The sequence below is a fragment of the Branchiostoma floridae genome, chromosome 5 (assembly GCF_000003815.2).
Source record: "Branchiostoma floridae strain S238N-H82 chromosome 5, Bfl_VNyyK, whole genome shotgun sequence".
Lineage (NCBI taxonomy): Eukaryota > Metazoa > Chordata > Leptocardii > Amphioxiformes > Branchiostomatidae > Branchiostoma > Branchiostoma floridae.
Genome location: NC_049983.1, coordinates 5,867,164 through 5,874,053, shown reverse-complemented (window position 1 = coordinate 5,874,053; position 6,890 = coordinate 5,867,164). Strand labels below are relative to the sequence as shown.

General features: G+C 41.7%; 1 long non-coding RNA gene across 1 annotated transcript; it reads left to right on the top strand.

Moving 5' to 3' along the window:
* The first annotated feature begins 302 nt into the window (after window positions 1-302).
* On the top strand, window positions 303-5,513 carry LOC118415310. Its single transcript, XR_004831098.1, has 3 exons — window positions 303-481; window positions 3,283-4,587; window positions 5,089-5,513. It is a non-coding gene; the product is annotated as an uncharacterized LOC118415310 (long non-coding RNA).
* Window positions 5,514-6,890: the final 1,377 nt, after the last annotated feature.

Below are 6,890 nucleotides of genomic sequence, written 5' to 3'. Positions count from 1 at the left end.
TCTCTGATGTTGTCTTGCCAGATTTTCCTCTGACGCCCACGGCGTCACCCGCCTTCCACAGTTCCCTGTAGAATTGTCTTAGCCAAGTTGTTGTGGCGAGTCACATGCCCGTACCACTGTATAGCTTCCTTCTCTTGACTGTTGACAGCAAGGCCACCACCAGTACACAAGAATTATGTTTGTCAGGTTGACCAATCAGACGAGCCGTTGTAGTTGTACAGTGTTAATTTTAAGTTGCATATAGGACTCTTGTATTGTACTATGTTTATGTACATTATTTAGAAAAAGATATATGCATGGAAGTTACATCTAATATTCTGGATAAGATTCCAGTCAACCACGTAGAGCTCGTCAACCTCAGAAAATGATTTGAAATAAGGTAATAGTGACCCTGTGTTGAACGATGCTTTTTTTGTTTGCAGCAAGGACATAAGTATAGTGCGGCATGCGTCTGCTTTCCACCTGGGGTATCTTTTGGCAGGTAAGATATTATGTATCATATCATAACAATATGACATCCTGTCATCTTAACTCTAACTACCTTGCTTTGGGACGGAGGAGGACAAAGTGGCACTGCACTCAAGTTGGTATCTTATTACCTGCATGTATGCAGGTATGGTTTTCAGGGGCGTGGGAACTTTTGGAAGCTGGGGATTTAGGGCGCTGTATCTCAAGAACGGATGGTGCGAGCACGACGATTTTTGGTACGTGGGTTGGGGGTGGTAGCCTGACACTCAGGTTTGATTTTGGGCCTCCCGGCGCTTGAACTTGACATTGCAGGTGGCATTTTTTGTGTTTTGGGGGCACTTTTGGCGCTGTGTGTCCGGAACGATACGCGCCATTGGGACGATTTTTGGTGCATGGGTGGGGAGCTGTTGCCTGTTGCCTAGGATTGATTTTGGGCCTTGTCGCGTTTGAACTTGACGCGGCAGGTTGGATTTTGTGTCCGGGAGGGGGTTTTCCGGAGTTATATCTTCTGAACGGTTAGTGCGGGCGCGATGATATTTGGCACATGTGTTGGCGGTGGCTGAATAATGCTCAATTTTGGCGCCCTTGGTGCTTGAACTTGACATTCCAGGTTATCTTTTGTGCGGGCACTGCGCGTGCGCTGTATCTCCGGAACGCAAGGTGCCATCGTGTTGCTATTTGTTACGTGAGTTGTTGCTGGTGTCCTGGTGGTCAGGTTTGATTTTGGGCCTCCTAGTGCTTGAACTTGATACTGTAGGTTGACCCTGTTTTTGTGTGGTTGGGGCATCCCCCCAATATCTGCTTGGTTGTAAAAACAGGTGACGGTTGGGTTTGGGTTGATTGATAGGTCTTTAAGCTTACGAGTAGAATCGTCATCTGTTTTTGCACTGGCTTCTGCCACCTTCAATGTATCAGGTTACTTTGTATCAACAGTGTTTCCAGCCAGATGACGTACTAGTTCAGTTCAGTTTGTACTAGTATCTGTTGCTGTTAGGTACCATTTGAGTTTGCTTCTTAGTCTTTGTGGTGTTTTGAGAGCTTTGTAGTACTGAGTTTACAGTTCTGGTACAAGTTCCTTTACCCTGTTTGGCAATCAGAAGAAGATACAACTTTCTAAAGTGGAGGAGAACTGTATAGAGCTTGAGTGTAAGAGAAAGGTACACACATGTATGTATATTATCTTCCTGTGTTTCTTGTTGTTTCTTTGGGGATGCCATTTCCGTATTGTATGCAGGTAATTTGTAGTTTGGGTCTAGTCATGGTCGCTTGATTTTTGGGCCTGCTTAATCTATAGTACATACAGGGTTAAGTGATAGAGGCTTTGTTCTATTTTGAATTTGGTATCGTTTGTTGCATTTTGTCACTTAGGTTTAGGTTTTAGTTGGATGGATTGAATAAAAATATCATACTACCCTGGGGACTAACTTGCTGCTGGATGGGGGCTACCACTATTCATGTTGTCTATGGAACTACTGTAAAAACTTAATTGGTGAAATTATGCAAATAACCTTCCAGTGTCAAGTGTTATAGCACTCCAGAAATAAATCTTTAATGAATATCATTGGCACACTAGGGAGATTTAGCAGCTGCATTAGGTCAGTACATAGAAATAGGAAGATATCAGTACTGAATATATCATATGTGACAGAATAACTACAAGGGCCATCTGAGACAAAAAAAGGTAGGAAAAGTCGTCTCAACAAATTCAAGGTACTGTGGTTGGTTACATGCTTAAGAAATCCAAAATAAGTAATGTTCATCCATGCCCAAACTTACACATTCCGAAAATGGAATTTCAGACTTTTGCATGGTGCACAACCAACACGGTAAAAATCTCACTTTTCCAACCATGCAAACACGGACAAAAAGAGAAAAAAATACACAATAGGTCTACAGACACCCAATACATTTCATGCAGGCCTGAGGTCTACGAACTCTTGTTTTAACTGTACCACGACGTACCACTAAACCGAAGTTAGGTACCCATTTTACACTTGGGTGAAGTAAGGTCTTAATATTTCCGAAGGGCACAACGTCGGCGGCACGGCGGGTGTCGACTCTCGATCATTAACTCCATGTTTCGAGCCCAACACTCCACCAGTTACGCCACATACACTATTCAACTGTTTGGGCACCAAGATCTGTTTCTGCTTCCTTCTCTATTAGGTTACACTATAACAAACTAGAGTTCCACGACCTCATACCTTTTCAAAATGAATTCATTCAACCTTTACTATTGACGTATTACAGATTTTTCTTATTGTTATACAAATAAATCACCAGTGTTCTCGCCAGGCCTTTTCATCATGGGGATCCCCTATGCTGTGATTTGGATCCCCTATGCTGTGACTTGGATCCCCTATGCTGTGATTTGGATCCCCTATGCTGTGATTTGGATCCCCTATGCTGTGATTTGGGCCTTTGAACCAACAAAGGGGAGTTTTCTGTAGTTTTGTAACAAAGGTGAAATTAAATTGTCTATATTTCCCTATATTTGGCCCTCAAAATGCAGGAAATAGTGTTTCAAGGGATTACATTAGATTGACTATATTTCCCTATATTTGCCCCTCAAAATACAGGAAATAGTGTTTCAGTAGGTTAAAGATTAAAACATTTTCTGGAGGAGGATTCCCCCAAGACTCCTTACAATGCTCACACCCGCGTCAAGTACTACATGACTTTGCTGCACTAATTATAAGATGCCCCTATGCTGTGAAAAATCCTGGCGAGAACACTGAATCACTATTGGATAAATGACTTGTTTTAGACTAAGTTGACTCTTCAAATCTGACAACCTTTCCCCTGTTCTTGCAGACTTGGTTATCAGCATTAGTGTTCCAGTGACCGGGCCTTTTACGGCCTGGAGTTTTACGGGAGTTTTACATCACGCCATGTCAATTTGTGCAGAACATTTGTCACTTGTAAGTTCCACATCGTTACATTATCACAAGACCAACGTTGTTACACATACATGAACACGTGTGTCCGTGAAAAACTTCACCAGATTAACAAATAGTATAAAACGTTATAACAAGTCGTACAGCCAATTTCCGATTTCTCATAGCTCGTTCTATTTCACACTGCAGCTATGTGTTGCTGTTGCAGCTCAGTTATGAATCATAATAAGAGGAGAAATATGAACGTTTGCCACCGTGAGGTGAGGCCACCGGTGCACCGCATTCGTCACATTGTAAGAGCGACACCTAGCTGCAGTGCGAAGTAGAGCCATGAGGAAGGCGACAGAGAAAAGACGACCACGAAAAGAAAAGTGTTGGTTGTGTACAAAGGACTTTATTTGTTATCTATGTACAGGTTTGTCTGATTTCTCATAATCGTTTCTTCTATAGGTTCACGGTTTGGACCCGTATGTGGTAGTGTTTCATCAGAGGATGGATCTAACAACGCCACTTGGCTGTTTACGGTAAGCCGCATTTGCAAACCTGACCCATTCAAGTCAGCATCTGAAATAGAATTTGTATACCTCATGGACAGTATATAAACAGAAAAGTATTGTATCTGTAGTGACGTGCTTATTAATATTGAGTACATCTAAAGAAAGTTGCTAACTGCATCAAAATGTAACGGACGCAGGAATTTTCATAGATTCTATTTCAGGCAGGGAACTTAAGAATTATGTGAAATTAGTTGTTTCTGAAACTAGAAAGGCAACATTTTCAAGAAAATGCAGGATGTTTCCCTTCGAGTAATTTGCCCTTTGTCAAGCTACGCACACTACTATACCATTACGCTCGCCACTGAAGCGTCGCCAAAAACAACATAAGAAGAAAAGAAGAAAGAAAAACACACTATCAAAAACATTTTTTTTCTGTACTTGAAATATGATTATAGGAAATCCAACCATTTCGGGCAGAAATACGTTACAGACTAACGAAGAATCTTGATTATGTATTCACGCAGACACCCAAACGCACTCCTGTGACCTCTCTCTCATTTCAGGGTCATACTACAGACGCTGGGTGTTTCCCGTGATGCACCGGGGTACTTGCCGTTGTGGGTAGGGTCATTGACCTTCTATCTGTGCATCCGGATTCTTGTCCTCCCTTTCTACTGGTACAACTTTGTCTCGTTAATTCTGCCACAGATGGACGAGATAAAAAGGTAAACACTATTAGTAACTAAAATTTTAGTAGAACAAACTACGCAGAAAGATATACGTAATAACATGTAACAGTAGGCGTTTCCAAAGCCATATCCAGTTGCTAGAATACCATAAATTCGGCTTTTAAGAGTAAGCTCGGTCAAAATGAAATCGTGGCACTATTAAGAGACATCTAGATATATGAATTCATGAAGTTAAGCGAAAATAACAAAAGAACACAAACTTTTCTACAACCAGCTACATGTACATACTTGTTTCATGCAATGGTGGATATTGACTGCTAATTCTAAGAATAGAAATAGTGATATTGCAACAACGTAACGAATTAAGAAGTATTCTTAATCATCTATCTACTATATAATAATATGTATCTTAACGCCAAGATACATAAATATTGGATTCTATTGGAGTAGTCGTTTTATCACTTGCAATGATATCACAGAACCTGTGTTTATACATGTTTTATTCAGATGACATTTATCCTCTCCCCCTTTTGACAGGTGTGGATACCAGCTGTGCGTTGTGTTGTTCTTCTGCCAGCCATGCGGACATTTGCTGAATTTGTACTCTTGGTCACGTCAGTTCATGAGCTTGAAACGGTATCTGATGAACAGGAAGACGAACGTAATCTAGTCTTTACGCCAAATCGTGTTTCCGACTTTTCATCTATGTCTATCTTGTGAATAGAGTAGGAGGTTCTGCGGAAGTTGCGGAGAGTGTACCTTTGGGCCTTCGTAGTTTCATGTGTTGATCGAAGCAAAATTCGGTTTCAAACACAGCTATGCCGTGGCGTCAGTAGACATAAGTTAGATACAACACGTGGTAACAGAATTGATGAAATAGGTAAAGGATGAGGGATAGAAATAGAAACATTAACGTTATAGATCTATCTGATGTGTTTATGTTATATACATATATATATACATACTAGAAATAGCTGTGGTGTTCACATGTAATTTGGTATAGGCAACAATTGATCATGCTATATTTTTAACATCACTAAGAGACCAGAAGAAGTTCAACCTAGAAAGGCCGACATTTGCTTAGGAGCAAATACAGCATATTTCAGCCATAGCTTTTCCCATACAACATTTAACTGTCTCAAATAACCCCTGCTCGAAAATGGAACATTTAGGGGCACACCCCAGTTTCTCGCCCCCATTGAAACCGGTGTACCGAAAGTGCGAAAAGGAACGAAAGGGAACGAAAAGGAGCGAAAAGGAACGAAAAGGAACGAGAAGGAGCGAAAAGGAACGAAAAGGAACGAAAAGGAGCGAAAAGGAACGAAAAGGAACGAAAAGGAAAGTACCGAAAGTGCGAAAAGGAACGAAAAGGAAAGTACCGAAAGTGCGAAAAGGAATGAATAGGAACGAAGTATGAAGCAAAGTGAAATAAAATCGATGGGAATATAAGGTAACGGTACTGTGATCGGCAAATGCATTTGAAACGGTCTTTATTTTTGCATTGTGTGGCTTGTTCCACGAAATTCCTAAGGCTCCAATGGTTCAACGGCGAACCGGCGGGAAAGTGCACGCGTGGAAATAGCTAAATACAAATCAAAGGCGATGGGCGGAGTCACGAATCAGTGCGTCCCGGGTTCCCACGCGGGCTGCCACAGATCAAATTCGGGGGGGGGGGGGGGTTATGTTGAGTATTGCGTCTGAAAAACGTTTGACGGGCTGACATTCTGGTGCAGATTATTTTTCTACGGTCCCAAAAATGTCACAAAGTCGTTTTCTAGTGCTCCCGGCCTAAATTATAAGTGGCCCAGGGCAATCGGGACACCGCGTTGATTTCAATTCGAGGCCTGGTTCCAAAGACTTTTTCTGCCGAACCCGCACGGGAGACGTGAGTCGCCCGCCAGATCTCTCCTTAGTTTCCTATCATCCTTTGCACAAATTCCTCACGTTGGCCCTTTCTTCCCGCCAAAATGATTAATACTCATGATACAACGTGATAAAAACTCCTTGGTACAATGTATACATGTCTATCCTTTCACAGCTTTTCTTTTGTCGTGAACGAGCAAGAAGATATGTCTCCAGTTTCCAGAAAACCATGTTGTGGGCCTTGTTGAAGGGAGCTGTCATGCTCGTGGGGCAGCAGTTTATTATTTAGCATATCATTCCAGACCGGATTTCTATTAGACGTAAACAATCGCAGGTCATTTGCATGCGGCGCTCCCATCTTGGGAGAGCAGAAGCCACCCAAATACAACAACAACGCTACAATCTTGCCTCATTCTGAAAATGTATATAAATCGATATTTATCCATCACCCACCAGTAAATGAATTTTAATCCTTA